The sequence below is a fragment of the Fundulus heteroclitus genome, chromosome 17, assembly GCF_011125445.2.
Source record: "Fundulus heteroclitus isolate FHET01 chromosome 17, MU-UCD_Fhet_4.1, whole genome shotgun sequence".
Taxonomy (NCBI): domain Eukaryota; kingdom Metazoa; phylum Chordata; class Actinopteri; order Cyprinodontiformes; family Fundulidae; genus Fundulus; species Fundulus heteroclitus.
In genome coordinates, this window is record NC_046377.1 from 23,421,968 (window position 1) to 23,441,444 (window position 19,477).

General features: G+C 37.9%; 1 protein-coding gene across 1 annotated transcript in view; it reads right to left on the bottom strand.

Moving 5' to 3' along the window:
• The window catches only part of LOC105930477 (calcium-activated potassium channel subunit beta-4), a 49,133-nt gene that overhangs the window by 14,456 nt on the left and 15,200 nt on the right, over window positions 1-19,477 (bottom strand). The window lies entirely within an intron of this gene.

Consider the following 19,477-nt stretch of genomic DNA (forward strand, 5'->3'; position numbering starts at 1 on the left):
CTTCAACGAGAGCTGCCCAGGAGCCATCCTGAATACTGAAACCACCTGAAATGATAAATTTTGATGTGGAGGAGCAGCAGTTTCACTCCAGGCTTCCCACAGTCAGAAATAGGGGAACTGCAGGAATGCATTTCTGTCCCCAACTGTAGTTTTCTACTCTCTAAGGATTACTATTTATACCCTTTAGGCCCAAAATACTACATTTATATTTCAGAGTAAAAATTTCATATAGTGTATGTACCGATTTTTTAGCTCCTTGCCTTTTCTCTAAGGAAGGGCCCAGCCTCCATACACAAGAAATTTTATTTTTTGTAATGCGTGCACAACATTTATCCTGTAGAGTATGAAATTATCTTTCCAAAGAAACTAACATTACATATCATTTTGTTTTCTTAAGATTTCAGCTCCGATCCAGACTGTCCTAGATTGAAATGATGAGACAAATAATATGACAACAGACACTGAAAACAATTAATAACAATTAATTGGGAGCACAGCAGCATCCATCATGCCCCGTCAGACTGACAGCACAAACAGCGATCACCCTGAACAGATCAGTCAAGGAGGGAAGCTTCATGATTGAGCTCAAATTACAGACTTTGAGGGGCAGCTGTAGAAAGAAGACAGTAAAGGCTAAACGCAATGTTCTCCTCACAACGCTCCGAATCCGGAAATTGTGGCTGAGCTGCAAGACCTTATCGAACAATGTGACAATAACGACAAACTGGTGACATGTAACTGCTTTAGGACCTTAATTACAACAAATTTAAACAGGATTTTTAATAATTCATGATTTTTATTAAACCAATTAAAACCTCAAGGAACAATGCCCATAGAAATGACCTCTAACTAGATGACAAATGATGACAAATGGAATAACAACATTGCCAAATGTATTCACTCACCCATCCAAATAGAAATCAGCTGTTCCATTCCCTTCCAACCACTTCCGTTAACTTTCTGCAGAGTCAATCGCTACAGACCTGCAAACTTCTTGTGACCTTCATATCAGCTCAAGAACAGTCCATAGAGCAGGTCTCCATGGCCGAGCAGCTGCATCCAAGCCATACATCACCAAGTGCAAAGCGTCGGATGCAGTGGTGTGAAGACTTCCACTGGACTTTAGGCTACGTTCACACTGCAGGCCTTGATGCTCAATTCCGTTTTTTTTTTTTGTGAAATCGTATTTTTTTGCGTGTCTGTTCACATTTCCAAATATATGCGATTTGTATTTTGTATGTGATCTCCTGTGTGAACTTCATTCATACACCTAAGTGTCCCGCACGCGCAGTAGAGGAGGCGATGACGTCATACGTAGCAAAGCGTGCTCATTGTTTGCAGAAGTAAACATGGATCGTAATGCTGCAGCGTTTCTAGCGTTCTTTACGTTATTCTCCAACCGGAGCCAGCACATTACCAACGCAATCTTTTTAAGAAGATCGAAAAGGAAGATGGCCAAATTTTTTGCGACGTGAGCGGCTTTACTGATACGGACTTCATTAAAATTTTCAAATGACAAAGGCAACCTTTATGTGCGTCTGAACCGATCTCTTTAGTGCTCTCACGTAAAAACACATCTTCGGCGGCCATAGCAGCGAGTAAATGCGTTGCCGTGGGGCTGAATGGACTTGCAACAGGTGCTTGGTACCGCACAATAGCCAACCTCTTTGGCATAGCCAGGTCCATCGTTAGTAACGATTTTTATCGAGTATCAATGACGTGTTGGTCGGATGAATGCGACCTGGCCGTACAGACACAGGTTGCATTTGAAAAAATCCGATCTGTGTTGTTCAGACTGTCATGAAAAGATCAGATACAGGTCGCATATGTGCAAAAAAATTGGAATTGGGTCACTTCAGGGTGCAGTGTGAACGTAGCCTAAGAGAGTTCAATCGCACTTCTCCGTCTGGGAATCTGATGAACCAGTCTGAGTTTGGCCAGAATCAGGAGAACGGTTCTGGTCTGATTGTATTGGGCCAAGTGTAAAGTTTGGTGGGGATGGTGGTGGGGGTGGGGGGGGTAGTTTTTCAGGAGCTGGGCTTGTTCCTTTAGTTCCAGTGAAATTAACTCTGAATGCTTCAGCAGGCAAAAAGATTTTGGACGACTCCAGACCTCCCAACTTTGTGGGAACAGTTTGGAGATCCCTCCTGTCTCCATCATGGCTGAGCACCAGAGCATTCATAATCCATAAAGACATGGATGAGAGAGTTTGGTGTGGATGACCTCAACCCAAAAGAACATCTTTGGGATGAATTAATTCTTATCAACTGGTGTTTCCACACGACATGGGAGTCGTTTCTTATTTTTATTTTCTTATTTTCAGGATGTTGGACTTTCTCACCTCAACTGTAAGGCAGGCCGGTTTCCTTACAGTGGAAACCCAGAATCCTGTTCTATTGGTCATAAAATAACAACAACCTGTATAAAATGATAACAAAACCAAAATAATTGTGTGTAAAAAACAAAAAAGGAGTGGAAAATGACCAAAGAAGTACCACGAATAATGAGAAATTGCCAATTTTCAACAAAAAAAACAAAAAAACAAAAAAAACGTGCTGACGTTAAGAAAGGAGTGTTTGGTTCACTAAGCTATGTAATGAATTTAAATACATAATCAGGAACTGTATGAGGCTTTCTGTTGTAAATGAGGCGCTGGCTTTCTGTCTGACTCAAATAAGCAGATTAACATGAAGCCGTGTCTACCTGTCTGCAACAAATGGGGCAGCGATGAATCGGCAGAAAAACTCTGAGCTCTCTAAAACAAGATGGGAAAGTCCTGTGTAAAGGACAAAATAAAGTCCAAGGTTAAGACATGCAAGTTCCGAGTGAATTTCCAGGTTTAGTTCAAATTTAAGATGTGTAATTTCCAACTGAAGACTAGTCCCAAGTGAAGATGTGCAACTTTAGAGTCAACTTCTGAACTGATTACAGATTAAGATATTTAAAGTTCCAAGTTAAGTCCAAAGTAAACTCCAAAGTAAAAAAAAAAACCCAGTTCGAGAAACCCAATCAGGATGAGGAAGTTATCCTAATCCTGGAAGTTTACACAAGACAAGCAATTTCCGTGTCAAGATTAGTCCAAATTGAAGATGTCCAAATTCCAAGTCAAATCACAAATTAAATCCAAATTGAAGATATTCCAAGATATGAGTCAGGTCCAAAAACATGTCCCTAGTCAAGACATGCAAGATCCAAGTCAAGTCCCAAATTAAGTAACAAGTCAGGACATGCTGGTCAGTTCCTTGTCAAGTGAAAAGTCCTGAGTCCAATGTAAAGATGTTCAAGTTCTGGGTAAGGTCCAAAATCCCAAATTTCAATTTCAATTATTAAACAAGTAAAGTGACCAATAATGACAGTGTTGCTAGTTTCCAAAAATTATTAATTTGACTTAATGGATGGATTTCTTTGCCTGAGAAAACAGCTGAAGAAACTGATCTTCAGGAATTTACCTCCAAAACATCTTCTGCCCCTGGATTTAAGTAGTTTTACTGCAAAATTTTTTTTTACTTATTTTGCAACACATTTTTCTGCATCTGCAAGATGAAAAAAACATTTTCCTGTCAACCTAAGGTTTTGGACAAACTATTTGCATTCAATTATTTTCATAAAAAAAACGTAATTTAGCTGAACTGTAAATAAAAGTCTGTAACAAAAACAGTCAAAAAACATAAAGTTTTGAAATAAATGTAAAGTATCTTGACCAAAATTGTTTATCAGTTCATTTGCTAATTTTGTCTTACACTGTCATAACACCTTTTCATCATATATTTTAGTACTGCAAAAGTTATTTAAGTAAAAAAATCTACAAAGATATATTTGGGAGTGTTAAATTCATCAAGTTAAAAAAAACAAGCAAAATTATTATCATAAATTTGCAAATATATTTTTCACTAATTAATTTAAAGGGAAAAACATGTTTCAAGAGGTTAATGAGATCTAAAATTTTCCTGAACAGAACAGAAAAATGTAAATTTTGTGATATATTAGCTGCTTAATCACAACGGTGAAGACCTGAGACTGAAGATAAATTAATGTAGTCTACATCTATGTGTGTGTGCAGCGTTGCCCTCTAGTTACCCACAACTCTCATCATTTACATTTATAACATAATTAAGTCATAAACGAGGAAATTACTGGAGCAGTAATTGGCTGAATGAAGCCACCCACCTGCCCCATCTCCTCTTTTCCTTCCTTCGTCTCTTTTCTGTCACATCATGTTCTTGTTGCCATCTCATTATTTAGACACAACATAAATGTTTTTAGGGCAAGAACTGGTGATTTAGCGCTTATTCGCTCTTTAAATTACATAAACTTCATGAGGTGAGTCTCTAATCGATCTGTTTCAATGGAAGACGGACAAAGGTCTACGGCTGCTTCTGTCTAAAGTCTCAATAATCAACCAGGATTGATTTGAGGACTGATCATCATCTCCTCATCCTCATTGGTCTTTATTATCAGATAAAAATATTTTGAAATCAAAGCATTGTCCTGTACAGGGTCATGATGAAAGCAATAGAATATGTATAATCCAATATAATCATCAAAATGTGACTTTCAAATCTTAGAGTAATTTTAAATAAAATTAGAGTTAAGTTAATTAGAGCTAACCCCAGTTAATTAGAATTAGAGGTAGTTAATTAGAAGAAAATTCTGTTTCTCATTCAGCTATAAATACAACATTTAAAGCATGTTTAGAAATACAGGAGGCATCGAAACAAAAGGGAAAAGAAAAGGTTTGGGGGGACTTCCGACATACCCTAGTTTTTCTGTAAATATAATGCAAAATCCAAATAGATTTAGTTAACGTTAAAACAAAAAAATCATACATTACTGTTGTATTGTAGCCATTTTGTTCCTGACTGCCCATGAAATGCTGATGCTGTTGGCAGTCGCTGTGTTTCAGCTAAAATCCCATGTTCTCTGTCAAACTGTGTTATTTTCAGGACTTTATTGGCTCACCTAATGAAATTGGAACAAACAGTCCTGCAATAGGCCCCTGGTAACACAGAACCTAAAGATCAATTTTGAATTTGCTTTCTAATCACGGTAAAGGCTATTATTTTAAGACTCACTGTGGGCAACACTTATACGTTCATAAATTTAACCACCACTTGGCATTGGTTGTGTAGGAACTTGAAAACCACCAACTTTAAGGCAGTTTCATTAAATTTTTTATCCCCGTCAAAACACTCATTCAGTGCAAAGATCAACTTCAAAATTAAACATTTAGACAACATGTTTATCTGGTTACGACTGGAACAAACCAGTTTATTGAGGGAACCCACAGTGGAGCGTTGCGTAGTGCAGCTTGAAGGGAGCTGTTCGTCAAGCTAATAACCGTTAGCTTGCGTTGTACGGGAGGTTTATAGCTGCGATGATGCATGTTCAACAGCTGTACCGACTTTTCCACGATGCTCTCAAACATTTGTGTCGTACTGAGGTCTGATTTCAGCATAATGTTGACAACTTTCAGCGTAACGCTCCATTAAACTGAGATGCCCTGGCAAGAACCCTGCAGTTCCTAGTTTTTGCTATAAGGCGTCACTAATCCCAAATAAACTACCATTGGCTAAAACCCAAAGACCTGTTCAGTCTCAGCGCCATTCACTGCAACCCGTCTATTGATCCACCAAGCTAGCTAACCTATTCAGACGTCAGCCATTACAGAGCTACAGCCTTACCTTACATACACAAGCACACTCTCACAAACATCTACAGGTGCTTGAATTCAGGTGCTTACAAATTCCCTTCTATACAGAAAACCCCTATCATTAGCTAAGGCTTTCATTTTATACATCTTGTATTAAATAATATTACGTATTTTTCAGTTACGTTATCAAAGGAAGGTTGTTTTTTCCTGTGATACTTTTTTGGTTGGTTTTGTGGTTCTTTTATATCTTTCTCTGCAGGTGTAGAAGCAGACTCAGATGATGTTACCTTGTTCTCTCTTTTCTCCCTTTTAACATTTTGCCTAATCTTTTTCTTCCTTTCTTTCTCTTTACTTTCCGTTTCTGTGTCCATTGAACTTGAAATAATCCCAAAATCATATCCAATAAAAGTTTTTGCACACATATCAAGCGGATCATTATGGCAATAGCAGTAATTCTCCACTAGTGAAAGTAAATCTGTTGTGCTCTCTTTGGCATTTAGAAATCAATTCTTAGTGCTCCACAGTGAGACAGGACACATAAAAGAAAAATACTAATATTTTGCTAGTATTAGCCCTTATATTACTCAACCTCAGTAACGTGTGCGTTACCTGCCACCTGGGTAACTCATTTCCCAGTGGTATTTGTCATTCCACTTGCACAAACCAGACCCATGCCCAAGTTCCTCTCAAGTGTAAATGGATGAACACAATGCCCAGAGTCCTCAGTTTCCCTTCAACTATGTAGCATTTTACATTTAGAAAGAATAATAGAAAACACTCACCAGTTATTTTGTAATCTTATAGAATGTCCAAGGATACAATGTCACCACAGGAAAGGCTTTTCTGGGAAATTCCTTTTATGGAAACATGTAAAGTAATCGTATACCCAAATTAGTGAGTAGGTGTGAAGTGGGGCTGTGCTGTCATAATTTGCTGGCTCCACTATGTCAGTTTTATTTACAAAATAGCAAATAGTTGTAGAGTTTGTCTTAGGAGTAATTTGTAACCGTTTCAATCTTGGTCTTTAAAAAACAAGTCCCGCATAAAGCTTCTTCAGCCTTTCACAGGTTATCCACTTGGGACAGTACACATCCTTCAACAGAGTTTATCTTCAAAAATAAAGCTGGCTTCTACAACCTACAACAGGGCACAGCGGCACAGTTTCTCATAACAGAGAACTGAAGGCTCTGATTCCCACTTAACACTTACTCACCAACTTGGCACTAAAGCCTGGTTTATGCTTGACGCATCCACGAGGTCAGCGCGGCCATTTTACGTAATTTACGTACTATAAAGCTTGCAACTCCACACTACTGCGGACATTTTGAATTGAGAAAGCTTTCTGGATAAGAAGCGAAAAGTCTTCAAACTTCGGGAAAAAAGTCCAGTTGTTTTGTTTTTTAACTTTTTTTGGAATGACCATGACCTGGATGACTAAGAATCTTCACCAGCGTCTACGAGAATAGTGCACTTTGAATTGTTTTGTTACTGAAACGCGCTTTATGAATAAACCCCCCTTGCCTTCCCTTTGGGGGAACGGCCGCATGAAGCATAAATGCTGCAGACGTTGTGTCTGCATGTAAGATTTCCGCACAGAACGTACGTGCGTCAAGCATAAACCCGCCTTTAGACTGTCCACTTATAAAGGGGTAACAGTGGTGGCTGCTTGAATGAGAAATGGAAAATGTTGTGTTTTGAATTGATATCTTTATTTCAAACATGCAGGAGAAAGTATATACAAACAGAAAAAACAAAAAAAAACAATAAAACAATGTTTAAAAACATTGACGAGAAAACAATAAACAAGGTACCCTTCTTTCCTGAGTTAATATACCTTTATTACATGTGCGAAAAGGAGTAGGAAGAAGTAAAACCTATGTACTCCTACCCCTTTAATTCTTTTATTTCTTCAATTTACAATATTTAGAATTATATATATATATATATATATATATATATATATATATATATATATATATATATATATATATATATACACACACACACACCTACCTACACATATACATACATAATTATATATACACACACATATACCCTCATACATATATACAAATAACAAAACAAAAACACCAACAAAACTTTCCACCATACTTATTTATACCTTCTGAAAATAATTTCTTTGTAATTTTTTTTTTAAAGGAATATGTTTGGGCATTGCTTTAGGTTCTCATTTAGTTTGTTCCACAATTTAACTCCGCAAATTGATAAACATAATCTTTTCCTTGTAGTTCTACATCTATTAGTTTTAAAATTTCCCCTTCCCCTTAAATCGTACCCTCCCTCCCTTTCAGAGAACATCTTTTGTATATTCCCAGGCAATAGGCTATGTCTTACTTTGAACATGAATAGTACTTTGCATTGATTATCGGGTTTTCATCATCAAAGGCAAACACCAGGTTGATTGAAATCCTTCTAACTTCTATTCAGAAGAAATAATATCAAGTTTGGACCAATGCAGAGAAAGCAGCATTTAAAAAAAACAACAACAACAAACTAAATCTGTTTTAGAAATCATGTGTGGTAATCCTCGCCACACAGCCAACATCTGCGCAGCACCGTGCATGTGTGGAGGTATTACAGATCACTGCTGAAGCCAAAGCAGCTTTAGTTGGATGAAAAGACGTCAGGGAAGGATGTACACACAAAGTGGCAGCTTTTGGGACATGTAAAGGCAGAAAAGCACTCTGGGAAAACAATACTGTCAGGCCAAAGCTGTGCTGAACATGGATAATGTGAAATGGAGTTCAGGGTTGAAGGAGTCTGCAGCGCATAGCATCAGGCTTCGGGGAAAGCTGTGAGTTATTGTGCTTTATAGACATCAAGAGGAACATTATGAACTCCAACCAAGGTTTACAGACTTATCAGCCATTGACTTCTCAATGCCGGGAAGGCAATCTTTTTCTATTATTCATTGGTTTTTGAACATTTTCTAACCGTAAAGGAAACCTGAACTCATCTCGATTACTTTGAGGGCAGCGCATGATCTGATCACACGCACATTCATATAAACCCACACACACCTGGAGCCATCTTTCCTTTATTGAGGTCAGGGGTTCATTTCATCTTTGTCCCCACAGAAACTGAGTGGAGGTAAGGAGAGGAAGGAAGCCTGGAAGGAAAAGTTAAAATGATCCGAGTTGTTATGTCTGAGAAAGGGGTTCATCAAGGTTTGGACCTCATGAGGACATTATGGCTCGACTTTGGCCCAAAATAATTTCACCTTTAATGTTCTGACTCAGGTTAAAACGACTGTTTAATGGAAGCTTTCCCAGAAAGGAAAGCACTTTGAGTTCGGCGTATATCCAGTCCTACTTAAATAGAAAATGATGAAGTGCCGTTTCTCATCTGATAACCACACAGACCAGCAGCTCTAATTAAAATGTGACAAAACCTTCAAACCAGAGTGTTGAAGCATTACCATGCAAATTAGAGCCCTCTGATGATCGGTGGACTCACACATTGTGAAGTCAGATTTTACAGCCGGAAATCCTCTCAAAATGGCATGGTATCGAAATAAAAAGCCTAGCTGCAGTGAATTTAACATTAAAAATGTATTGTTGTCAGACTATCTTTAATACCTTTACAGGAACAGGGTTTCTGCAGGTGTCATCAACTTAAATTTAAGAGTTTGCCATATATATATATATATATATATATATATATATATATATATATATATATATATATATATATATATATATTAACTATGTTCAAACACTAATATGGCATAAGCCAAACACTAATATGGCATTTAAGTAGCAAAAACCAAGTATTGCTTTTATAAATACATATTGTTGCAAAGTCTAATAATCTTACATCAAAAATGAAAACCATAGCTTAGAATGAGTAGTTTATAAATACATAGGTGTTGGTGCACTCACTGGGAGATGCCATGTTGCGTCTTTATCTATGATTTCAGTAGCCGAAAGGGGACAAACTGTCAGCCATACGCGTTTTCTCTATCTGTCTTCTATATCAGAGGTCTTCATACCTGGTCCTCAGGCCCACTGTCCTCCATGTTTTAGATGTCTCTGCTCCACCACACCTGAATCGAATGACCCCTTCAGCTGTTATCAGGGGCTGCAGAGGCATGTTAACCACCAATAAATTTAATTCAGGTGTGTGGAGGCTGAGAAATACCTAAAACATGCAGGACAGTGGGTCCCGAGGACCAGGGTTGAAGATCCCTGTTCTATATGAGGACACACTGTCAGTGGAGGAGGAGTATAGAACAAGCAAAGATGACCGTAGATCATCCGTTTGCTGTTTGATGTTGACATGGAGGACCATCCATACTCTTTGTCCAGCGAGAAGGAAGAGAACGTAACCAAGAAAAGAAAAATAAGTGATTATCGGAAAAAAATGAGAGTCTATATCAGCTGTTATTGCCAGGTGGAGATAATTCATGAGGGAGTGGGGATTTAAAACTGATGCAGATGATGCAGCTTTCTGCTGGACGGTTAAGTTAATTCTGTATAACAGTGAAGTTTATTTTGCTGTTTTGTTAGAAACAGGGCAGTGTAGAGGAGCAACAACTCTGTCCTCCTGGCAGAAACGGATAGTTTTGTTTGTCATTCTCTCATGGAGTATGTGTACGCAGGGGGGCGGAGTGATATCCGCCAGCCTGTTCATTGTCTGTAGTGCAACAGCACGTTACTCGTGTTAATAGTAGTGTTGCACCGATACCAGTATCGTACGGGGCCCCGATCCAGCACTAAAATAGTGGTATCGGTATCGGCGAGTACCAACAAATAGGCACCGATACTATTTTGATGTTTGTATGTCACTTGAACGCAGCCTTCTCTCTCCCGACTAGTATTATACATGTTATATAAGTTAATGAAAGTTGCACTATTTTGGCATTTGAGACCCAAAACTCAGGGTTTAAAAGAGATTATTCAATTATTCATGTAATTTTACTGTCTTACTGTGGCACTACTATTATACATGTTATAATTTCACCAATGTTGCACAATTTTGGCCTTTGAGAGCCAAAAATGTATTCAACTATTGTCACCCATTTCAGGTAGGCAATAAAAAGTTCAACTACACTAAGTAGTATGCAGTTCTTCATATATACACACATCAATTTCAAACAGATGGTATCGGTATCGGCCAACACTGCACAGCCAGGTATCGGGGCCAAAAAATGGCATCAGCGCAACACTAGTTAATATAGACAAATAAGTGACTTCACGTTCAGAAACGAGCCCAAAAAACGCAACTCGTGGAATTAACAAGCAACTTTAGAAGACCAAAAACCTTTTCCTACGATGTGCGTAGCTATTACCTATTAGCAGTAGCTTGGTACCAAATACATGGAGGACATGTTTAAATTGAGACATTCATGACTCTCCGCGGCTTCTGTAGTGGTTATTACATTTATAATTTATAAACAACTTGCTCGGCATGAAAATCTTACACACTGGGGCTTTAACACAATGCAGTCAGTTCTCCTGGTAACTGCCAAACCCAGACTCGCTCACTGGCTTACGAGACAGAGAACTTTTCTGCACAACTGTAATGGAATACAGTTAACGAAGACAACAGGAGACGCTAGGCAATGACAGGATTTATATGCAAAGTTTGGAATAACATCATAACCTCAGACTGCTGAACTGCTGTTGAACTGCTGAACTATAACCCATAAACTGCACAACATTCGCATATTTGCACATTTTGCATCATTGCATCTCCAACTAGCATTACAGATGCTGGCGGACTCACAGTTTCTAAATGCATTCTCGCACAAATGCCCTTTGCACAATCAATTCTGTACATACAAATGGTTTTAAAAAATACATAGCTGTACACTGTGACTTTCTCTTGCATTGTTTACACTTCAATTGTTTACTTTTAAATCACTGCTGCACCTTATACTGTAATTTCATTTTACTGCAATTTACAAACTGTGTGCAACGAAATTTCGTTCTGTACGCACTCTATGCATACAATATGACAAATAAAGTTGTCTAAGTCTAAGTCATGTTGTTATTTCTAACTTAATTTCAGACAAAATATGACAAATTGGACGAGAACCAGTTCAAGTTGGAGATGTGAACTTATTAGGTGGTGAACTATAAACCTGAATCAATTAATTTTACTCTCGTTGAACTGAGTTAGGAACTAGTTCATGTGAAGGACATTTACTGATCCTGGACTCTTGAACCGTCTTTGCGTCACACAAACAGAGACAGTTGGTCTGTGAGAGCTCGGTGCTGACGTAGATCTTAATGTCATGTCAGTCATCTGGTCTGCGGGCGGCTCCATTAACTAACCGCCCCCTATAGACACAACACCAATTAACTCAGAGGAAGCCTCTCTTCATCTGGCTCTCAGTCAGCTGTTTTACATCCACAAAGTCCATTTTAGACGAGTCTGCAATTAATGCTGCCTGTATGTCTGCTGGTGAAAGGTCACAGAGCTCAGGAGGAGTTTAAGGTAAATGAAATGCTCGTTATTAACTGGGTTTATATTCTGTCTGTCAGTTCTGGCAGCTAGGACTACAGTCAGCATACAGTTCTCACACAAATATTGTAAAAACAGCTGCTGGTTGTCTGCACAAATGGTAGTTAGAGCTAAAAGAGAACGGTTGGTGATGAGCAGAGTTCACTGAGTTCATGGTCACTTCTGATGTTAAAGGACTGGGAGCTTCATGGTTTAATTAGTGAACAATTATTATTAGAACTTCTAATTAGTGTTCTGCCCAATCACTCATTGTATGCATTATTGGCCTGGACACTGCAGCTGGTTAGCTGTTTCCGCAGGAAGACAGCGAGTAAACCAGGCCATAAAACAAGCTGTCAGATACAAACATTACTACCAAGTTAATATTTAATATCACCAAATATTATTGGTTAATTTCTGATATAGGATGGAGAATTAAAATAAAATAAAATCAAATAATAAACCTGAAGATTCAAACCGATGAAAGCAATGATGCAAAACTGTGATGAAGATAGAAATATTATTCTGACATCCGTGTTTAACAGCTTCTTACTTGCTGTTGAGTCTTGGACTTTATTATAGACAACATGTTCTGATTTATCCAAACTTTGTGGGATTAAACATCTCTCATGTCCTACGCTGGAGCAATGGGGGAGTTTTGATCCTTTTGATCCATGGTATAACGAGGACACACTGTATATATATGATGCACCTCGTCCTACTTGACACCTTCTTCCTATGATTACTGATTCTGTGCCAACGTGACATGTGAATTTCTCCAATGTGAGATCAATAAAACCTATCTTATCTTATTTTAAGACTAAACAATACTGGGCATGACCTGGTTACGGTATCCAACTGTGGCGTCATCCTTGCGTCAGTTAACTATAACCCCATTATTTCTTGTAGGCAGGGTGCGAAATTAACACTCGCCAGATGCCAAACGCGAGAAAATTTACTGTTTGGCGAGTAAATTTTAGTGGGCTAGCTGCCACATGGCGAGAAACCAAAGGTGAGCTTTTTTGGTAGATCCTAAACAGATGAATAAGTTGGAAAAAAAAACTCACTCCTCCTTGCTAAGTACGGATAAGAACCTGTAATTCTGTGAGCTTGAACCTTGTCAGAGTGCACCGCATCAAGAACTCTGTAATACCAATAAAATGTTCAACTAAAAGCTAACTGGACAACTCAACACCTGGGATTTTCTGCAGGATAATGAGCCAAAACATACAACCAGATTAACAGAGAAATAGTTCATCAGACATAAAAATCCATCTGTAGACATGTGGGGCGACATAAAAAAGGTCAATAAAAAGTTAAATAGCACAGTTTTCCTTCCTTTTTCATTCTAGCCTATCATGTAGGTTAATACTAGTCATTAATCCTCCCAACCAATCAGAAACCCAGACCCAGGAATACTCCATCACCAAGCTCCACTCCCTTCGCAGAGTTCGGAGAGCGCACATTATTTTTTTAAACTTGCAGTTTTGGTAAAAAAGTTGGTGGAATAAAGGGTTGATTTTAAATTCAGTGTTCTGTATCTAAAAATAAGTAATTAACCAACAGCATAAAATGACCAGATTAAATATGTTTAGAATTTTTTATTATTATCGATCTCTATCAGTATGATTTCTATTTTATCGATATGCTATTTTCTATATTGTCCAGCCTTAATTTTTCGCCTACAAAAAGAAATACTGTGTAACGAGTCTAAAGGGCATCCTTTGTGTCTGCTGACCTTCACTCACTGTTCTGACCAACTGTTGGATGCTGTGGGAACTGCCAGATAACGCCACCAGTCATGTCCTCTGCTGCCCGTTCTAAATGTGGTTAAATTATGTACATCTCATAGTTTTATAATCAGATTTCTTCTGCTTTCATTCATGGAACGTCTTCCTAAGTGTTTTATTAATTCTCCCTGCTGTCATATATCTTTTCAGGATGTGTTTATTAATTGTCAAAAACTGAAATAATGCTTCTTTTTTTCTCATACCTTTCACCAACTTAAAAAAAAAAAAAAAAACGTACAACCGAAACTGTAAGCATAATTTAGACAATTTTTCACAACATATTTTACTAAAAAAAAGTAGCTTCTGTACGCCCATTTTGAACAGTTTTCCAGCTAATTACTGCTTCATACTGTATAATTATTCTGCATTCATATATTCTTAACGCAGCCGTTTATGTTTTTGTCTGTGACTGGGTGAGGATGAATAGAGCTTAGTCTCTGGGGGTGATCTAGTGGTTATGATGGTGTCTTTAGTGAAATTCAGGCCTCTAAGTGGGCGGAGCAGCGATGATTCCCTTTTTGAACGCAGCATCCATCTTTTCCAGTTTGGAGCCTCTCCCTCTGCGAGACATTAAAGGATTCCTGAATGAAGCGTGACTCCCCTCCCTCCTCCTCCTCCTCCCTCTCTCCCCGTCTCCACATTACCGGTCACCATGGTGACTGATCGCCATAGAAGCAGCGCCATCTCTCCCCTCTATATTTACTCTGTTGCCGTAGCGACGGCCCAGCCGTGGTCCGAGGCTGAAGGGGAGTAAACTTCTCAGCTAATGTAGTGCCGTTTTATTATTTTGGCCTAAAACCCACGGATGACGGAGGATTTGCTCTGGGCTGAGGCACAGAAACATCACAGCTGCGTTAGGATGTTTTCACTGGATTCACTGTTCAGGTTCCTGTGGGCATACAGTAAACCTCAGACTTTTTACAAACTTAATATCTTAGATTCCCATCTGAACTGTAATAAATAAGAACTGTTCTCCTAATAAAGGGGTGACTGATTTCTATCCATTCAACAAAACTAATCCAAAGGGTCTGGGCATTGTGGAGCTTCTTCAGCGTCATATTTTTAACCCGAGGTGCAGGTGGGCCGTTGCTGTTAAACAATGCTTGGCTGTTGCTGAGGTCCCCAAAGTGGGCCATGAAGATATCCCCACACCATAATATCACCATCACCACCAGCCTGAACCGTAAATAAAAGCCTCAACTGATCCATGTTATTGTTACATAAACATAAACTCTGACCCCAACCATCTGAGTGTTGCAGCTGAAATCGAGATTCGGACTAGGTATCATTTTGTGTTGTAACTAGGGCTGAACAATTAATCGCATTTGCAATATAGTCGCAATTTAAAAAAAAATATTTCCAAATTGCAGATTAGGGCTGGGCGATATGGATTAAAAAATAAGTCTCCGATTTTATCATACCAAATCCGATTAATCGATTTTTTTCCTCCTTTTTGTTTCATAAAAAGAAATTAAAGAAATTATTTTAAAACCTTCCTTTTATGTCAAGCATTTCGTCAGGGAGTTGACCTGAATTCAAAGTGCAACTAAAAACAAGCTGTGAAACATGTAAAACAAGATGGCAGCCGTGCCATTATAAACAATGAAAATATAACAAAACATTTGCTGCTAGTGGTATTACACATTGAGCTAAGAACAGGCTTCACTGCACTTGTGAACTTCAAACTAAGTTAAAGAAAAAAGTAAATAAGTAAATGAAGTACCTCGTATTATGGTAAAAAAAGTTTCTACTTAATAATATTTTGACAATAATTTTGCCTAAACATATATTCAGCATCACATGCTGTTCTCTTCACGGAAACCCAATGAGTGTATTGGCAAAATAAAATCCATATTTTCCAAAAGTGAAATCTTAAAGAATTGTACATTCGAATTAATCGATTAAATCGATTTATCGCCCAGGTCTATTGCAGATGTCTGCAATTTTTGGCTACAAGAAGCGTCATTTAGGTGTCAGTAAAATGCTTAAAGTGGGTTTGCTCCACATGGAAGGGAAGAGAGTTGCAGCAGTGAGATAATCTAGTATCAATTATTATCACTTTATTATGTCCCCTTAGGGAAATTCTCCTTACAGCAAGGTGGGACAAGAAAACATAGACAATACCCACGCACACAGAAACAATCACATAATGAATTTAGCAATTATAAAATCAGTAAACATCCATGTAAACATCAATTAAAACAGGCTGAAAAACAAATCAAGCCCTATTACCTTTAAAATGTATCTGAATGATGGCCTGGAAAGTTTTTGTTGATTTGGGATGTCTGAATCTCCTCCCCGATGGTAGCAGCTCATATTCACTATGAAGTGGGTGATTTAAAGAATTAATTATGTTTTCTGCCTTTTAGAGGACTCTTTTAAAAACAAATATTCTAAATTTGGTAATCTCACTCCTATAATTTTGCCAGCAATTTTTACAATTTGCTTAATCCTGTTCTTGTTTCCAGCTGATAGATGCCAAGCCAGGTGATAAAAGTGAAAGTGAGGACGGATTCAATCAGAGAGTTATAGGACATGGTCATCAACTTCTAATTGGATTATTTGTTTTAGAGTTAATATAATCATACTTTTTTTTTTTTTTTAACCAGAAACTTTCAGGAATCTCAACGTATCATTAAGTAGTGGTCAGCCTGTTTAATACATAGACTTCTTTGTTGCACTTTATGTTCAACAAGGATTGCAGTCCAGGTCAACAGGCTATTCTCTTGAATAATAATATTCTGATTAATAAAAATAGTTACATTTCTTGTTTTAAATAGTTCTTATTTACAAACATCTTTATTTACGGCCCATTTTTGCGACTTGTGGTTAACGCAGACAAAAGTCAAAATTAAATCACAATTATGGTTGAAATATATTGCAATTTTGTTTTTTTGGCAAACTCGTACAGTCCTAGTTGTGCCTGTGTAAACCGTAGCTTTAGTTTCCTGTTCTTAACCGACAATAGAGTATTGGTGGACCTAAATAATCTCCCGCTGTATATTTCGTCTGGGCTGGGAACACTTTGGAGGTATAGGTGATGAAAGAGGTTTGCTTTCCCAGTTTGGACCCGTTATGTTTTCAGCTAACCCCAAACAAGTGCAAGATGGTAGATTTTGTTTTTATCCTGGCAGGTACAGACTTGTTTTTAACTGAGATGTGATGTTCCTGCCCTGAATGCATCTGTTGCTCTTAGAAAGCTTTAAATGGAGCTTCTGTTGCTCTGATTCCTAATCATAAAAAGGCCAAACTCAGATTTTACAGGCCTGAACAAACTCCTTAGTTTGTAAAATGTGAAACATGTCAGAGCGGCAGCATGTTTTCCCGTTAGCTATTTCTTAATGATGATGAAGATTTTTAAACGCCTGTTGTGTTTCTCTGAATTCTTGAGCTGAACAGAAATAGATTTAGACGGCTGCAATCCAAAAAACACTCCCGGCTCTCTTATGGAGAAGAAGGAAATAACAGCATGTGTAACTGCCATGACTGCAGCTGTGCTTCCATTTTTATCTTCATCTTTCAACCATTATCATTCTCAGTCACATCTTCTCACATTTCACACAGACGGTTATTTATCTCTACTTGTTCTGAAATGCGTTCCTTTAAAACGGGTGCGGTATAAATTATTTAATTTATAATTTCCTGCTGAAGTGTTCTGATGCTAAAAAACCTCGCTAACCAGGTTAAGTCGCCCCAACAGTCAGTAGTCATAATTTCTTTAATTTGGGTTTTAGAACGTTTTGTCTTCAATCAGGGCTGATTCACAGACAAAAATCAGCAGCAGCAAAGCTGTTGGCTGCAAAACTCCATTAATTCAATTAAATTTTATTTATATAACACCAATTCATGAAAAATGTCATCTCAAGGTTCTTTCTAAAGTCAGCTTCCATCAGATCCTCCAGGTTGGTGAGAAAGTTTCCTCTCTAAGGAAACCCAGCAGGTTGCATCAAGTCTCTCCAAGCAGCATTCACTCCTCCTGAAAGAGCGTAGAGCCACAGTGGACAGTCGTCTGCATTGTTGATGGCTTTGCAGCAATCCCTCATACTGAGCATGCATGAAGCGACAGTGGAGAGGAAAACTCCCCTTTAACAGGGAGGAGAACCTCCAGCAGAACCAGAACCAGGCTCAGTGTCAACGCTTATCTGCCTAAACTGACGCTAATATAAGCTGAAATAAATAAATGTATATTTTTGTGTATATGTATAGTTACGTTAGCATGTAAATGTGCACGATTCTCTCCAGCGTATTTCAGCGTAATAGGTTGTTACGCAGAAAGTCGTCAAAGTTACGCTGAAATTCAAGTCAGTACAACACGGATGGTTGAGAGCAACACAGAAAAGTCAGTAAAGCTGTTGAACGTGCATCGGCGCAGCTATAAACCTCCAGAACAACATAAGCTAGTGCTAGCTACTATTAGCTTGACGAACAGCCTCCTCCGCTGTGGGAATCCAGCCATTGAAGCAGCGCACTGATTTTACGAGAATCGGTCGGTACAGATTTATTTATAGTCATATTTTAAAATGTTTGCTTAGAGACCTCAGTTTCCTTGATGGTGTGCTCTGATTGGAGGACATGAATTACATAGAAAGACAACCGGTTTTCTGGCCGTTTCTGAGCACGTCCTTTGGTTTTAAATTTTTTACATTAACACGGCATCACCAGTGCACAATAAATCATATTATGCCCCCAAAACCTCAGAAACATTAAATTTGTTGTCATGGCCCCTTTAAAAGTTTTTTTTCTTTTAAAAAGGTACTTTTAATCTGACAAACAACCTGCTTAAACATGCATAATCTAATTTATTGAATATGACTGTACGGAGAAATAATCAGGATACGTATTGTTAGAATGATTAACTGATTGATGATGTTTGCAAACAAACACTGACAGTACGACTGGAATTGTCACTCTCTGAATTACCTGCTGATTGATAGTGGCCACCAAGAAACATCAACATATTTAAAAATACAATTAAATGCAGTTACTCTTACTGAACTAGTCCACTACTTACTGCATTTGGTGTACAAAAGTAGCCGTTTGGGATAACAGGAACTCTTATTTTTAGAGAGGTATTTGTGGGGCTGTGCCCAAAACGACTCAAATCCATTTAATAGTCACGTTTATAGTTATTTCAGTTAAGATGAGACAAACATCTTGAAGATGTTTTGAGTCCATGGTGCCTATACCCACTGGGGTTAATTTACATTTTTACTTATAACTTCTTTTTATAGTGTTTCCCACATACAATAACAAACTGTAACTGTAGAAAAAGAGAAACGTTTATTTTTAAACACAAAAATAAGGAGCAAGATAAGCCTACTCTAGCCTAACAATAATGGTAATAATAAAGAAATGAGGAACAAGTAGTAGTACTGGAAGAAGAAGAAATTACTATATTTGTCAGGTGTCAGCTATAAAAATAAAAAAGGTGAATTATTTGTCAGTTACATAAATAGCAAATACCTAACAATCTCCCCTTCTATATCAAATTAATTAGCATTTATTGTTATATATTGTCCGGTCTTTATGACGTTATAACTTTATTCAGCCTTAACTTATTTAATTGTTT